Source organism: Oryctolagus cuniculus, chromosome 11, assembly GCF_051225735.1.
Source record: "Oryctolagus cuniculus isolate XC-2025 breed Fujian yellow rabbit chromosome 11, ASM5122573v1, whole genome shotgun sequence".
NCBI lineage: Eukaryota > Metazoa > Chordata > Mammalia > Lagomorpha > Leporidae > Oryctolagus > Oryctolagus cuniculus.
Genome location: NC_142877.1, coordinates 91,713,342 through 91,731,438, shown reverse-complemented (window position 1 = coordinate 91,731,438; position 18,097 = coordinate 91,713,342).

The following is an 18,097-nucleotide window of genomic DNA, read 5'->3' as shown; positions in this document are numbered from 1 at the left end:
TTATTTCTGTCCATGGTGGCAGGTTGAAAGGAGCTTACCCTCAAGGAAGCATCTTTCTCCAATAAAATGTGCTGGGAAAGTTATTTATGGGTCAGGAGAAGGCTGTAGAAATCACTGGCTCCATGAAGCATTTGGCTTACATGTGGACTACAAATAGCTAAATGAACAAATAGTTAAGAGATCCCTGAACTTCAAATCTGACTCCAGTTGTAGATTTTCTACTTAGGGGTGGTTGAAATAGGCAATGAGAATGAACTATGAGAGACTAAGAAGAATCAATTTTTGATGTTTTCATGAAGCAGAATTTTTTCCTGCATAGCTGAATACACACAAGAGTTGGACAGTTTTTGATAAGGAATGTTTTCCCTACAGCTGGTTACATCCTTACAGCATGTGTTGGCTTGTGGTCCCTGGTGATGTAAAAGTCAGGGAAAGGCCATTAACTGTGTGAGTTGAAGACCACAGATGTTGCCCATTGCACACTGGTTTTTCAGATGTGAATCTAAATGTTCTGAGAGGCCTGGTAGGAAGTTCTGGGAAATAATTCTGGGATAAAACAAGTTTTAAACAATGCCCTTTGCAAACACAAGGACACTGTAAATAAACCCAGTGTCCTGTGTACTTCCCTTTCAGCCATAAATACATCTTTTCCTCTTGCAAATCATACTAGTACCTTCTTATAGGGTTTCTGCTGCAGCAGGCTTGGCAGACTTAGTTTATCTCCACACTCCATCTAGTCCTTCCTCAATCACCTGGACTTCCCATCACTGGTGTAGGATATACATCCCTTCCTGCAACAGCTTGATGGACAGACATAGAGACTTACCTGGCCTCAGGGGTAGACACGTTACATAACACCCCACTGAGCTTGTGGTTCTCAAAGCCAGGGTTGGGTTGCACTCAGTTCTTTCCTAGTTGGAAAGAGTCCATCAGTGATAGCCAAACTTTTCCCATAGTATTTGTGTGACTGTATGATACTCATAAAACAAATAGAAGCCATTAGACAAAAACGCCCTTAACTTCCCACCAAACATACCAACATGCCTGTACCTGCTCCCATGCTCCTCCTAGTTGTTAGAGCAAAACAGTATTTCTTGAAGTATTGTCTCTGGAGCACCTGTAGATGACTTACCTTGAAAAAGGCTGGACTGAGGCAGGCATTTGGCATAGTAGTAGAGATGCCAGTTAGGATGCCCATGTCCTATATCAGAGCGCCTGTTTGAGTTCCAACTCCACGCCAATTCGACCTTCCTGCCAATGCAAACCCTTGGAGAAAGCAGTGGTGACTCAAATGCTTAGGTCCCTGCCATCTATGTGGGAGACCTGAATGGAGTTCCTCCCGCCTGGCTTCCACCTGGCCCAGTCCTAGGTATTGCAGAGGCTGTCAGTGGGGGTTTGAACCAGCGAATGGGAGCACTCTTTCTCCCGTCTCCCTTCAGTAAAGATAAGTGGTGTTTAGTAAATGTTGTTTTAAAAAGACTAACTGTTGAAAGCTTTACTTAATATATACTAAACTGATCTTCTGTATATAGAGATAATTGAAAATGAATCTTTATGTGAATGGAAGGGGAGAGGTAGCGGGAGAGGGGAGGGTTGTGGGTGGGAGGGAAATTATGGGAGGGGAAGCCATTGTAATCTATAAGCTGTACTTTGGAAATTTATATTCATTAAATAAAAGTTAAAAAGATAAAAAAAAAAAGGCTAAACTTATGGGTTCAGAAAACTGGGGGAGGGGTACGGGCATTTGACATAGCAGTTAAGGCATCAGTAAAGATGCCCACATCCCACATCACAGCACCCAGTTGTGGCTCCCAATTCTAACTTCCCACTAATGCGGAATCCGGGAGGCAGAAGGTGATGGTTCCCGTAGTTGCGTCCCTGCCTCCGGTATTAGAGACCTGGATTGAGTTCCCAGCTCCTAGCTTCAACCTGGACCAGCCCTGGCCATTTTGGGCATTGGAGGAGAGAACCAGCAGAGGGAAGCATTCTCTCTGTCTCTCTCTCTCTCTATATATATATATTAAGTATATATATAATATCAATATAATATATATATTATATATAAAGAAACTCAGAGGTTGGGTAGGGCATGGGAATCTGAATTAATGACCATACTTGTTGGTTCCCATGTATACTGGTATCTAAGAACTGCCACTTGAACTCATTGATTATCTTTTGAAAACGTATTCACCCTTTTCTCTATATGTGATAGAGGTAGGTCTGTATGGGTTAAGATCAAGGACCTTGGAGCTCTGACATTTACTAGCTGGACAAGTTACTTAAACTCTGTGTTTTTATTTCCTTATTTGTAAAATAAGGATAAGAGTACCTATTTCTCAAAGCCTCATATGATATGTAAGGAATATACATCTGTATGACCAACAAGATATGTGTTGGATATTATTACCTCTTACTCCTCCCTATCAATATTTAAAGCACATTCAAAACTCTCCCGTGTTTTAAGAGTCTCCTATTTTTTAAAACCCCAATAGAGCCTTTACCTCTTTTTGTAGCCACAATATGACCTCCTTGCAGTTCTGTTATTCTCTCCAAAAATTCCTGTTCCCTCACCCCCTCCATAGGCCTTTAGTACAAGATTCAGTGCTGTTCCCAACACGCCTCTTTACCTAGTTATTTTCTACTAATTGTTCTACTGTCAACTCACTAGTCCCTTTTGTAGGGGATCCTCAGACTTAGCAAATACCTCTATAATCTGCTTTTAAATCCTGCATTGCAGTTACCACAGCGGTAATGCCACATCTATTTGTATAATAATGCCTGTTTCCTTTGCTACACTGGAAGTTCCAAAGAGGGCTGGAACCCTGTTAATTCTGGTCATACATGCTTCTCCAGTGCTGAGCTCTGGGACTGCCACATCAAAGGCCCTCCGAGATCCTTGTTGCCTGAGCAAATTGGTGACCAAATATGCAGGAAAACCCTGAAAGAGCCACGGCAGGGAGCAATCCAGCATTGTTTAAAGAGTCCAGCTTTGGAGTGAGACAGACCTGGGACCTGTCCTCATTCTGCCAGGTGACAGCTGTGTGCTGTCCTGAACCTTCCAAGGTGCTCCCTTTCCTTGTCTGTAAAAAACCATGCCTCTCGAGGTACGTACCCTGTCATTGTGGGGATGGGAGAGAGAATGGGTGCAGAGGCACAACGCCTGGACCAAAGCAAATGTCCAGTAAGCATTCAGTACAATACTGCTGTTAATGAACTTCTTCCTCTTAACGCAAGTCCCCAGAGGTTTGCACTTGGCTCTCTGGCGGCTGATTCAGTGGCACAGTGTCTAAGGGAAGCATCACCCCATCTTTCCCACCCCATCTTTACTCAGCAGAGAGAGAGCAGTGCCCGAGATGCCTTCATCTGCACACTTTCCTCAGTTTCTCTTCCTGCCTTGCTCTTCGCCCTGCTTGCCACTGCTTCCTGGAGCTCAGCTTGCCTGCGTTTGTTTGTTTGTTTGCTGGTAGATCCAACATACGCAGCTCTGTTGCACATTCATCAGTAGCCATGGCCTTTTCTGTCCTGTATGTCCTCAGTGACATCCTTGTCATTTCCTTACATTGAGATCTTTCCTCTTTTTACCACCTTTGGCAAAAGACAAAGAAATTCAGCCTGAACTCCCTAAGTTCTTTCTTGTACTCATCTCAGACAGTGAGGAATGCATGGTCTATGAGGCACAGTTTTCCTGACGCTTCCTTTGAGCTTTGAAGTGCCTGCCTCTAGGGCACACAAGAGAGGGCTGAGGCAAGCAAGGCCAGGGTCTTCTCAGAGATTCTAGATTGTGTCCCTCTGGCCTTGCATCAGTGACACTGGGGGCAGTGTGATTGACAAGGAGAGTTGTGCCCAGGGGACTAGGAACAACTATGGTGCAAGCTCTCTTTCCACTCCACAGTGTCCTCTCCCCCAGCCAACGGGTCAGCTTTCTCTCAGGAAGAAAAGTCTTCTTTGCCCTTAACAAAGTAGCCTTGTCCTTGTTCAAGGACATCTGACTGCCCCCCAAAGCATTTCAGAGATTCTGAGCAGTTTGAGCAGTTTGATTTATTTATTTAAAAATTTTTAAAAAAAAATTTATTTTCATTGTATTGAGAGAGAGCAAGAGAGAAAAAGATTTTCTGTCCTCCGGTCATCTCCTTTTTAAAAAAGATTTATTATTTATTTGAAAGGCAGAGTTATAGAGAGGCAGAGAGAGAGAGAGAGAGAGAGAGAGGTCTTCCATCCATTGATTGGTTCACTCCCCAAATGGCTGTAATGGCTGGAGCTGGGCTGATCCGAAGGTAGGAGCCAGGGTAGGTGCAGGGGCCCAAGGACCTGGGCCATCTTCTGTTGCTTTCCCAGGCCATAGCAGAGAGCTGGATTGGGAAGTGGAATAGCTGGGACTAGAAGCAGTGCCCATATGGGATGCCAGTGCCACAGGCAGCAGTTTCACGCACTGTACCACAGCACTGACCCCCCTCTAGTTATCTCCTAAATGCCCACAAGAGCTCAGGCTAAGCCAGGAGCCCAGATCTCTTATCCACGTCTTTCATGTGGGTGCCAGGAAGCCAACTAAGACCCAACTCATTGAGTCACCAACTGCTGCCTAATTAACAGGAAGCTGGGGTCAGAAGCAGAGCAAGGACTTGAATCCAGGCACTGTGATATGGAACTTGGGTGTCCCAAGTGGTGTCTTCAGTGCTGCGCCAGACATCTGGTCCCCTGAGCAGCTTTAGAGTGCAGAGATGCCCCACTGTATGCAATCATTTTTATCTTATGTGTTTGTTTTTGATGCTAAGAAACGTACAACTGTTGCTTATCTGTCCTTGATGCCTTTTCAGCAACAGCACTCTTTTTTGCACTCATTCCATGAGGTTCTCTCTCTCTCTCTGTCCCTCTCTGTCTCTCTCTCTCTCTCTTTCTCTCTCTCTCTCTCCTCTCTTTCTTTCTTTCTTTTGGATGGCAGGTGAACTAGGTAGAGCAGGTAGGTTATATGATCACTTGCCTCCCTAAAGCAACCTTCAAAAGCACTGAAAATAACAATTTGAAGAATACACTAGGGAAAATTTCTACTCTTTCCAGACTCCTATGAGGAATAAATAGAAATGTGGGCAGTCAACTGATCAGTGCTCTAACTAAGCTTTGTTCATCTTTTCCCAAGGTAAAGTGCGTACATTTGTTTTTTTTTTTTTTTTTTCCTTGATGCTTTCCTGATTTTCTTTCAAGGACAAAAGATTTGCAGTCTGAGCAGCTGGATGGCTTCCTCCCACGATTCTGTCCTTAGAGACATTTAGCCCATTAAAAGGGAGCCCACGGATTCCATTTCAGCAGATGCGTGTCATTTATGCAGGATTTAAGTGATAGGGTGAGTCATTGTGCTCCTAATACAATTACAGCCTTTGTTGTTTAAGAATCAGATCTCGATTCCATATAGGCAAAGCGATTTATCACTCCTCTCTGTTGTAAGGACGGAGCCAAAGGACAACGTATGTGTGACGATGCCAGAAAGACTGGATTGTTTCTACCTGGGAATGAAATGTGCAGTTTGTCATTTGACTCCCTGCCTTGGATTCATTCACACAGAATGTGGGGCTTTCTGAGATTCAGTAGAAGTCATGGGTTTCCAGGTTTGCAGTATTGGAAAACCCATCACTGTAGGCTGGCTATTGCAAAGGAAAAAAGGAAAGAACTCACATACACGTCTTCTGTATTTTACACCATGCTGACCTCTATGTCAGTAAGAGATACTGGGCAAGTACAGTGTTTGAATTTTAGTTGTGATCATTTTTGAACCAAGGCATATATGCATTTCAGTTCCCCAAGGAAGGACTTTATGAACATGTTCCTGTTTCTCCCTCATAAATGTCTGCCTTCTTTCCTTCTTACTTGACTGCTTTGGTTCCCAGTTTCTGCAAGGGCTTGAGATAGTGGGAGGAACGGGGCGGGGGGAGGGGCAGTGACAGGGCAGATTCATCTGCCTTCGTTTCCTTTCCTCAGACTCAAAGGTGTTTAGACGGGGCGTTACTGTTGCTAAGCAGGAAAAATATCTCCATGATTTTCCCCTGAGGTCTGGGCTTATAAATAATTTAATCGGATATGGGTCTATATCAACAGCTCCGCTACATTCTAGTCAGGTGACCCAGAGCAAATTATACTCTTGGTGAGAGACAGTTTCCATAAAATGGAGATATGAGGGGACATCAAAAGTTCAATGAAACAGGAATGAATGGGATGGAACATATTTTGGTGTGAAAATATTTGAAATTCATGAAAATGTATATTATGAAAAAACTATGCATGGGTTTCAGATATTTGTTGTAATAATATAAATGTCTTTTAATTTCATTTTCCCCTTGTGTTATAGGACCCACCACATAGGATTACCAAAGGATTATTGAATGCCATTACTGATTGCCACATACTTAGTACCTAGTAAATATTAGCTATTTTTATTATAATTATATTATCAGGCCTGGTTTGTAGGTAAATGCATGAAAGTTATAGAATATTTGGAAACCAGCCCTGGTTAACTGAGTGAGAAAATCAAGGGAATAGTCTTGACATATGTCCTATCCCTTGAGCCCAGGCTCTCTCATATGTGATGTGAGATTTACACGTGATGTATAAACCTCTGCATCAAACACCAGTCAGATTGAGTGCATTTTTAAGGTCACATTGATCATAATTCAATTCAAGAATGAGCAGAGAATAAGAGGATACAATAGGTAAAAGGAGTTAAGAGGAAGTAAGAACTCGACTGCGGGTGAACAAAGATTTGATATTTGGCACTGAAAAGTTAGTGCTGTTTAGCAGCAACCTGTGTACTGTGGAAACAGAGATCTGGGTTCAGATCTCAGTTCCTGAATCTCCTACTTGTGCAAGTTAGGAATGTTTTCAATTTTTAAATTTTCTGTAATATACGGTTTTTGTTAAATATGTAGATCTTTACCTGATTTTGTCACAAAAAATAATTGAGAGCTGACAGATAACGTTAATGTACTTCACTATAGTAATCACACTTTATATGTATCCCATAGCAATGTTATAAGCCTCAAATATACACAGTGGAGTTTATTAAACAAACAAAAAGAATGGGGACGGACATTGTGACACAATGGTTAAGTTTCTGCTTGAGATGCATGCACTCCATATTGGAGTGCCAGTCTGAGTCCCACCATCACTTCTAATCTAGTTTTCTGTTAATGTACACCCTGGGAGGCAGCAGCTGATGGGTCAAGTACTTGGGTCTCTGCCCCTGTCATGGAAGACCTGGAAGGAGTTCTGGGCTCCTGGCTTTGGTGTGGTTCAGTCCTAGACATTGCAGACATTTGGGGATTGAATCTCTGGATAGAAGAGCACTTTCTCTTTCTGTCACTCTGCCTTTCAGATAAATAAAGATCAATAAGTAAAACTTTTAAAAGAATAAAAAAACATAAGAAAATGGGACAATTTTAAATGGATACTTATTTTAAAGTACTTAGTAGCATGCTTGGAAATAATAAATTCTCTAAAAATGCTAATGCTCTTTTTCTTCCAGTCTCTATTATTATTATTATTATTATTGTTATTATTGACAGGCAGAGTGGATAGTGAGAGAGAGAGAGACAGAAAGAAAGGTCTTCCTTTTGCCATTGGTTCACCCTCCAATGGCTGCCACGGCTGGCGCGCTGCGGCCGGCGCACCGCGCTGATCCGAAGGCAGGAGCCAGGTGCTTCTCCTGGTCTCCCATGGGGTTCAGGGCCCAAGGACTTGGGCCATCCTCCACTGCACTCCCTGGCCACAGCAGAGAGCTGGCCTGGAAGAGGGGCAACCGGGACAGAATCCGGCGCCCCGACTGGGACTAGAACCCGGTGTGCCGGCGCTGCTAGGTGGAGGATTAGCCTAGTGAGCCGCGGCGCCGGCCTCTATTATTATTTTTAAAACATTCATTCATTCATTCATTCATTCAAAAGAATAACAGAGAGTGAAACATCTACCATGCACTGGTTCCCTCTGCAAATGACTGTAACAACGAGGTCTGGGCCAGGCCAAAGCTAGGCACCAGGAGCCAAGAATTCCATCCTGGTCTCCCACATGAGTGGCAGGGGTCCAAGAACTTGAAGCATCTTCTTCTTCCTTCCCAGGTGCATCAGCTGGGAGCTGTGTTGGCCACAGAGTAGCCAGGACTCTCGTCTGGGATGTCATTGCAACAGGCAGCTTAACATGCTGCGCCACAACGTTGGCCCCATTGTCTCCCTGTAATGAGTAGTGGTGTGATTTAATACTGACGCTAAATTTAGTTCATACTCCATCCCCAAAAGTATTTTCCCTACTGGGTTGTGACCTGCTTTGGACATTTCCTGAAAAGTCCTCTTTTCTTGCTATTTTTTTTCTATTGTAGCTTGTCACATCCCTTCTTATTTCAGTGTTAGAGGAAGGCAAACAGCCATCTCTAAGGAGTTTCTAATTGGTGACATGTAAGGCTACCTAGAATTGGATTGGTTGGGGAAGTCTCTTCGATCTTAGCACGTAGGAAAGCCTTGATGTGTGCATATTCGGTGACAGCTACTTTAGATTCTTTTTGGAAGTAGATGAAGCATAAATCATGCATTACTAAAGTACTCTGGCAGCAAAGCTGCTTCTGCATTTGGTTAAGGGGATTAATCCAAGTCTCCAGTGCCAGGACGGGGAGAAATCAGATCATAGTTGAAAAAAAAAAGTTTACTTTGGTTCTTCCTTTTATTCTCTCTAATTTGGTTTTCAATTGACTTTATATGTTCTAGAGAGGGACCCAGCTAATTACAGCCCATAGGCTCTACTGTCTGCTTTTAAATTAAGTTTTTTTTTTTAACTTTTATTTAATGAATATAAATTTCCAAAGTACGACTTATGGATTACAATGGCTTCCCCCCCATACCGTCCCTCCCACCCACAACCCTCCCCTTTCCCACTCCCTCTCCCCTTCCATTCACATCAAGATTCATTTTCGATTCTCTTTATATACAGAAGATCAGCTTAGTATACATTAAGTAAGGATTTCAACAGTTTGCTCCCACACAGAACATAAAGTGAAAAATAATAGATGATTTTTTTTAAATGATGATGAAATCAGATCAGACCTATTGTCATGTTTAATCCCAGTGAGAGTCAAGTTGGGAATTGATAATTTCTTTTTTTTTTTTTTTTACAGAAGATCAGTTTAGTATGCATTAAGTAAAGATTTCAACAGTTTGCACCCCCATAGAAACACAAAGTGAAATATATTGTTTGAGTACTCGTTATAGCATTAAATCTCAATGCACAGCACATTAAGGACAGAGATCCTACATGAGGAGTAAGTGCACAGTGACTCCTGTTGTTGACTTTACCAATTGACACTCCTGTCTATGGCATCAGTAATCTCCCTATGCTCCAGTCTTGAGTTTCCAAGGCTATGGAAGCCCTCTGAGTTCTCTGACTCTTATCTTATTTAGACAAGGTCATAGTCAAAGTGGAGGTTCTCTCCTCCCTTCAGAGAAAGATACCTCCTTCTTTGAAGGCCTGTTCTTTCCACTGGGATCTCACTCACAGAGATCTTTTGCCAGAGTGTCTTGGCTTTCCATGCCTAAATTAAGTTTTATTGGAACATAGTCATACACATTGCATGGCTGCGTTTACTCTATTGGCAGAATTGAGTAGTTGTGAAAGAGGTTGATATCTGGTCCATGATGCCAACAGCATGTTACAATTTGGCCCTTTCTAAGAAAACTTTGCTGACCCCTGATCTAAATAATTTAAAATATATCCTTATGTTGACCTATGCTTGGGCTTCCTTTAGATGGAGCCTGGGGTGTATGGTGAGTGGTTCATGCAATAGTGCACACAGTAGCGACACATATTTATTCAATTAAATATCTACAAAGCATTGGGATTGAAATATGCTATCAGTAAATCTTAGCATAACATGATGTAATTCTTTGCTATTTTCTGCTTATTTAATTTGTTTGCCCAGAACATGGAAGAGGGATCTATATTGTCAACAAAAATGTTGGTACCATCAAAAACAGACATTTTCACAAAGTCAGTAGAGATGAGAGAGGTATGAAAAGTCCCTAACTAGAAATCGTTGTGGGCCACTCGATAGACTGGTGACGGGACCCTTGGGAGCATTTCTCATGAAATAAAGATCATTTTCAATTTTTCCTGCTTACAAAACTTAAGCATGGAGCCTTCTTGCCCTTCTTCCGTCTAAATATCCTCTTTCCCCCATGGTAAGCACCACTCTGTTTAACCTTTTTCATAAGGTTGTGGCAAAGAAATGCAAAAAAAAAAAAAAAAGTTTCAAGTTGAAAAATTTTACCAACTAGTATAATTTAGTTAGGTCACTGAACTTAAAATGTCACAGATTTGCAGCTTCATCGAATGACTTATTTATCCAGAAGGAGCTTCAGCCTTGCGCCTAAAGGTAATTTCAGTTAAGGCTACCCAGGGGGAGCAGCACATATGACTCTCATATGCAGTGGTGCCGTGACCACCCACTCTTTTCACACAGCCCATCACACAATTATCGTATGAGGGTTTGGTGACTCCTCCTGTTGACCTTGCCCTGAATGGCTGTGTGTCAAATTACTAATTATCTCTACAGCTCTGCTATGTAAATGCCATTTGCTTTCCACCTCCACTCTTGGAAGCCAGGCTGCTCAGCCAGAGCTGCTGTAATAGCCTCAGGCGCTAGCAGCTGCTTGCATTGCGCTGGGATAACATTCCATCACCACTACCATCACCGCTACCAGTGAGAAATGTTTTCTTCAATGAGCCGTAATAACTAATGACAGAGAGAAGGAGAGGAGGAGAGGGAGATAGAAGAAAGGGAGAGAGAACAAGAAGAAAAAGAAAGCACACCACCCTGCTTTATTGGGAACGTCGCATTGCTCAGGCCCGTTCTCATGCCTTGATTTCATTACTGGTTGACGTTGTCCACTTTTCTGAGCTCTATGGACATAACAAGCCGCCACCACCTGGGGTTTCATCATCTTCCTCTGGGGCAAGTGTGTCTCCGAAGATTATGCTTTGCCTACTTGGCGAGGAAATCCCACTTTAGCTTCAGTGATTAGGAAATGCAAGCAATGATTTCCCTTGGACCAGACTCCAAAGGCAAGTCCAGACAGACACAGGAATCCCCATGAAAACTCTCCCAACTGCAGGTCATAATTTACCTTGGACTGCCATAATGCTCCTACTAGGATCTTGCTAATAAGATTCTGCAAAAATTAAAATTTTTTAATGTCCCATTAATCTGCATCATCTTACAGAACACTAAAAGCATGATGATCCTCAAACCAGGAAGGAAACGAGACGAGTAAGCCAGACAAGAGTCAGAGATGGTGATGGTGCTGTTATGGAAGAACAATTAGGAGGCTGCTCGTTAGTGTTTTGATGTAAGCAAGATTCTTGCTGTGTTAAGACATTTTTAGCCACCAAAAATAATGAAGTATGTGAACCTCTGAAATATGGCTAAGTTCTAAGGATCGTGATTTTTTTTTTTTTTTTTGACAGGCAGAGTGGACAGTGAGAGAGAGAGACAGAGAGAAAGGTCTTCCTTTGCCGTTGGTTCACCCTCCAATGGCCGCCGCGGCCGGCGCACCGCGCTGATCCAATGGCAGGAGCCAGGAGCCAGGTGCTTTTCCTGGTCTCCCATGGGGTGCAGGGCCCAAGCACCTGGGCCATCCTCCACTGCACTCCCTGGCCACAGCAGAGGGCTGGCCTGGAAGAGGGGCAACCGGGACAGAATCCGGTGCCCCGACCGGGACTAGAACCCGGTGTGCTGGCGCCGCTAGGCGGAGGATTAGCCTAGTGAGCCGCGGTGCCGGCCAGGATCGTGATTTTTAAAGTAGGAATGCATGTTAATTTGGTTCTTTATGAATGAACTCTAAAATTAAGGCAGAAATCTTAACTAATGTTTATTATTTCATTGTGTTTTAAACAAAATTTTATTGGGACTATCCTATAAGCTTACTACCTTAACATCTGTTTACCCAGACCAAGAAATAAGCAAAAATTAACTGGATGCTCATTGTTATTGTTGTGAAGGATAGTACTATTTCATTCATAACTTTTACTTCATTCTTTTCTTCTTTGAACATTTACTGAGCTTCCACCATATAACTGGTACTGTGCTAGGATCTGGGAATATCAGTAAAATGATGAGAAAAAAATAGATTCCATTCCTACTTCATGAGGTTATAATACCTCCTGAGGCATAAAATATGCTAATTTAAATTAAAACTGTATAAACTCACACATCTAAAAATTAAAATACAATAACCTTACAGATGATTGTGTAGACATCACTTACTTAAAGCTAATTGTAATTTTTCTACTTTATTAAAATTCACCATCTTTTTTTCCTTGGAACTTCTTTTGGATTAAGAAAATAATTCTAGGGGGTGGCGTGGTGGCTTAGCAAGTAAAGCCACCACCTGTGGCACTGGCATCCCATAGGGGCGCCAGTTCGAGCCCTAGTTGCTCCACTTCTGATCCAGCTCTCTCTTAAGGCCTGGGAAAGCAGAAGAAGATGGCCTAAGTCCCTGGGCCCCTGCATCCACGTGGGAGCTCTGGAAGAAGCTCCTTGGATTAGCACAGCTCTGGCCATTGTGGCCAACTAGGGAGTGGACCAGCGAATGGAAGACCTCTCTCTCTCTCTCTCTTTCTCTGCCTCTGCCTCTCTCTAACTCTGCCTTTCAAATAAATAAAGAAATCTTTTTTTAAAAAAAGAAAGAAAATAATTCTGCATTTTAGATAAAATGAAAAACTTAGAAATATTCTCTGTCTTAAAATACATTTCTACTTATTTTTTATTTCAAAACCTCTCTGTGATGATTCAAGTCATTCTTTCTCCCAACCTGCTTTTGTCTTTCATTACTCGTTTTCTCCTGCTTAACATGTTAGTCAAACCAAGTCTCCTCTTTGCTATGAAGAGGCCCACTCCTCCTGCCTCTGTTTTTATTTTCCAGGTCTCCTTTCCTGAGATGCCCCATCTCCACCAGCCTCACCTACCTAATCACACTCATATTCTAAGAGCCAGCTATAATGTTGTGTCTTTTTTGAAGATGTGCCTACAATCACACTTTTTTTCTGAATGACTATAGCACTTTTTTTTTTACAGGTAGAGTTAGACAGAGAGAGAGAGACAAAGAGAAAGGTCTTCCTTCCATTGGTTCACCCCCCAAATGGCCACTACGGCCGGAGCTGCACCGATCCGAAGCCAGGAGCCAGGTGCTTCCTCCTGGTCTCCCATGCGGGTGCAGGGTCCCAAGCACTTGGGCCATCCTCCGCTGCCTTCCCGGGCCACAGCAGAGAGCTGGACTGGAAGAGGAGCAACCGCAACAGAACCAGTGCCCCAGCTGGGACTAGAACCCTAGGGTGCCAGTGCTGCAGGCGGAGGATTAGCCTAGTGAGCCACGACGCCGGCCAACTATAGCACTTTTTTACTTCTCTTTTGAATTGAAGCAGTATCTCAGGACAAACTGTAATATTTGTGTATATCTGTCTTTGTTATTTTCTTTTTTGATAGAGTACCTGCTTACAGAGAGCAGAGATAATATCTTATTTTTTATTACATTGATGTTCCATGAAAACATGGCACAAATATTTCTTGAGAACTTCCTATGTGTTAGGTGCTATGCAAGGCCACAAGTAATATAGATACACGTACTCTCTGTTCTTGGGGTAGGCATTAGCATATGGATATTATAAATGTGATATTTGTGAGATATCAAATCAGTTTCCTTCAAATATGACACATGGTTTACCTTTTATGTGAACTGGAAGCCCCAGGGTCCAAAGGTGCTCATATATTTTAGGAGTTTATGTGTTCAGACTGCTTATTTTAGGGGCATCTGATTCCTTATACATGTTGCATTGTGAAAAATTTGGTTGTGCTGCAACATGGCTCACCAGGAGGTAAGAGTTGGCCAAATCTTTAGCCTTCGTATGTGCAGATAATCAGGTCAAGGGGTGCAGCTTCTGCTATTTCCCATGCATCCTTGCTTCCTTTTTCAGCCATGTAGAGTGGCCAAGTGAGAAGAATAGTCTTTGGTGTCAAGACACAGCTTCACCCAGTACTAGAGAAGCCCTGTGGGAATCAATTGACCTCACCCATAAAAGAAAAATGGTAATAATAGTAATAATATATATGATAGCATATGAAAAACCTGGAATAGGGTTCTGTAGCCAGTCCAGCCTGTATCTGTTTTGTAAACAAAGTTTCATTGGGGCACAGAAATACCCATTCACTGTATGTTGTCTATGTCTGCTTTTGGTTATGTTAACAAAGCTAACTAAACGCACTCAAGACCCTATGGCTTAAAAAGCCTAAAATATTTATTGTCTGGTATTTGAAAAGAAAAACGTTTGTTGATTTTGTTGACTCCAGGTCTAGAATATGACTCTGTATTTTGGGGATGCTCAGGACACATTTGTATTATAATTATTTTTTTTCACCAGTGCGCATGTAAAATGAGAATGGAAAGCAAAGGATGGGAGAGAGTTGATAGAGGAAGGAGCAGGGTTCCATTCAATGGAAACTTGAACTGAAATTAAGTTTGAGTCTATGATTGAAATTTAATAGATACCTAAGGAAGTTTTTTTTTTCCTAATTGGAAACTTTCACTGGTCCAAAAACTTTTTTCTTCCTCTTGGGAAGCACTATGAGTCATCACTGAAGTTAATAGTTCATTTTTGATAACGGATGTCATTGGCAGAGACCATGAAAATATTCCATCGGAGCATAGCGCTGCCATTCCAAGCAGTTTTACTTGCATTGGTATTGATTTCAATTAAAACACGTTACCTGAATCACTGGGCTTCCTGTTGGCTGCACTTACTGTCTACCTCTACATATGGAAAGCCTGTTTTGAACCTACAATATCTGCAATATCTGGTTACTTACAATAAGGCTCAGGCAGCTGAGCTATAAACAAAACCCGAATGCCAATCAATGTAGAAGGAAATGATCTTCATTTGCCCTGCATGATGTCATTCCAACGTGGGCCTGATAATTTTATCAGTTATCGGCTGTGAGGGCAGGAAAATTTTCTGCATTCATTTTATCAGGGCAGGTAGTCACGCATATCCAAAAACATTTGGTTTGGTTTAGTTCCTGTGTACATATCCTTTCTCTTCCTTTTTTCTCTGTTATGTCATCCTCTATGGGAGGCGTTTGTGTGTTCGCACAAACCACTGAATTACATTGCTCTGTGTCTCTGTGCTAGTCTATGTGTGTTTTGCTATTCTCTTTCACCTTTTAGCTTAATCCAGTGAAGAGACTCAATAGCTTAATCCAATGATCAGACTCCTTAGTTTTCACAGAATGAGTCAGCAATTTGTATGGAAGAGGTACTTTATCATAGCAACACAGCCCTTTGTCATTCCCAGAGGTACCTGGCACATAGGGCCAAAAGGACCTGGCATGTTGTCATTTATGATCTCGTAAATTAGCATACTTGAATCATTGGCTTTAGGATTTGTGTACTAGATCAGGTCACCTAGACAGCAACTGAGCCTAGTCACTGTTGTATGGGTTAATTACAGAATAATTATTATTTCCTTTTAACACATAGTTAGACTACATTTCCCAGCCTGCTTTGTAGCCTTGCATCTGAATTGTGGTCAGTGAACTTGATGGAAGTGATATACGTATTTTCTAGGCCAGGCCTTAAAACCCTCCCAAAAGCAGACTTGTACTTTCTTTTCCTATCTCACTGCTGAATGGATTGGACTCCAAGGACATAGAAAATGATGGAATGGTAAGATATAAGAAGCCTGGGTTCCTGGATGAGTATGTGGAGCAGAAGTTCTAGCCCCACTCCCCTTACCAGTACCAACCCACACTGGATAGACTACAATGAGATCAAAACATAAGCATTTACTATATTAAGCCACTGAGATTTTGGGTTATATGTTATAACAGTTCTTATAATATGCCATATACTGGCTGCCATTCTTATCTGTGTGACATTTTCCATTTTTAATCCATCATCTTCACAAATGAAATAGCTTTGATGATGCTGTACTTTGCTATATTCTATGATATAGACGATAGGCTATGGAGGTGTTTGGAAATGGGAGGGTTTGTCAAGACATGTGGGTATTTCTACTGAGAAATGAAGGTTCTTAAGTAGTTTTTCCTCCACATCATTCTTGTGTTGTAGGTAAATTGTTTCCTGTCAGGGTAACCATGAGGGCTTGAGGTCTTAGTACCATTTTACAAGCAAAACTTTTTTGGGGGGAGAGTCCTGTCTTTCCTGGGTAGATCCATTACTCTGTATTTGTTGAGCAACTTATAAAACCAACATCAAATGTAGTTATTGAGCAGAACATGGCAAATAATATTTTAGTTTTGTTGGACTGAATTGAGAGGGATGTGAGTATGGAATTTAGGAGGAAAGTGTAAAAAAGAGTCAAAGGGAGCACATAAACAAGTCTAGTACCTGCTAATACTAACCGATAGAATAAATAAAGGGGAGAGTGATCCAACATGGGAAGGGAGATACTCAGCAGACTCATAGAATGACGGATGTCTTAAACAGCACTCTGGCCTCAGAATCAGCCCTAAAGGCATTCGGATCTGGCTGAAAAGCCCATGAGAGTATTTCAGGCATGGAAAGCCAAGACACTCTGGCAAAAAAAAAAAAAAAAAAAAAAAAAAAACCCTAAATGAAAGATCTCTGTGAGTGAGATCCCAGTGGAAAGAACAGGTCTTCAAAGAAGGAGGTACCTTTCTCTGAAGGGAGGAGAGAACCTCCACTTTGACTATGACCTTGTCTAAACAAGATAAGAGTCGGAGAACTCAAGGGGCTTCCATAGCCTTGGAAACTCATGACTGGTGCATAGGGAGATTACTGATGCCATAAACAGGAGTGTCAATTTGTAAAGTCAACAACAGAACTCACTGTGCACTTACTCCTCATGTAGGATCTCTGTCCTTAATGTGCTGTACATTGAGGCTTAATGCTATAATGAGTACTCAAACAGTATATTTCACTTTGTGTTTCTATGGGGGTGCAAACTGTTGAAATCTTTACTTAATGTATACTAAACTGATCTTCTGTTAAAAAAAAAAAAGAAGAAATTAGCAATTCCCAACTTGACTCTCGCTGGGATTAAACATGACAATAGGTCTGATCTGATTTCATCATCATTTAAAAAATCATCTATTATTTTTCACTTTATGTTTCTGTGTGGGAGCAAACTGTTGAAATCTTTACTTAATGTATGCTAAACTGATCTTCTGTATATAAAGATAATCGAAAATGAATCTTGATGTGAATGGAAGGGGAGAGGGAGTGGGAAAGGGGAGGGTTGTGGGTGGGAGGGACGTTATGGGGGGGGGAAGCCATTGTAATCCATAAGCTGTACTTTGGAAATTTATATTCATTAAATAAAAGTTAAAAAAAAAAGTTCTTTTCAGACAAAATCTCTAGCCATCATCTATAGTTGATGAAACTGTCCAGGTAATTTCTGCCCCTCCCTCCCAGTTCTGTCTCTTTGCTGTCACAAATGAAATGTGAGCAGAAGTGACATGTGACATTTCCAAGTCAAAACCCTTACCAGCGCTGCATGCTTTTCCCCTGCCACTGTTCAGCATGATTCCGAACAGGCCTGGACCTTTGACAATGGTCACAGAATGAGAACGTTGCTGAGAGGTAGCCTCAGAGTCATGGTGGACGTGGACTTGAACAAAAACCACAGCGTTACTGTTAAAGCTATGGAGATGCTGATGTTTTCTGATTCTGCCATTTAGCCTAAGCTGTAGGACTCAGAGTGGTTAGGTAGCTTGCTGAAGATCACAGGGCTGATAAGTTGTGGGGTCAGGATTTGAGTCCAGGAAGTCTAACTCCAGAAACTGTGCTTCTAATCACTCTTGTGTGGGAGGAAGAATTTCCTGGCCTTTGTGTGTGTGTGTGTGTGTGTGTGTGTGGGATAGCCTGGAATAGGGGAAGAGACTAGAGACAAGGAGACCATGTAGGAGCACTCTAAATAGGAGGCTATGACAATTTAAAAGAAGATGCTTATTTAGGGACAATGATTTATACAGAGTAAGTACATCATAAATAACCCTTGAAAAGGTGAATGAGTGAGTTTTGTTTTTTTCTGGGTTTTTTTT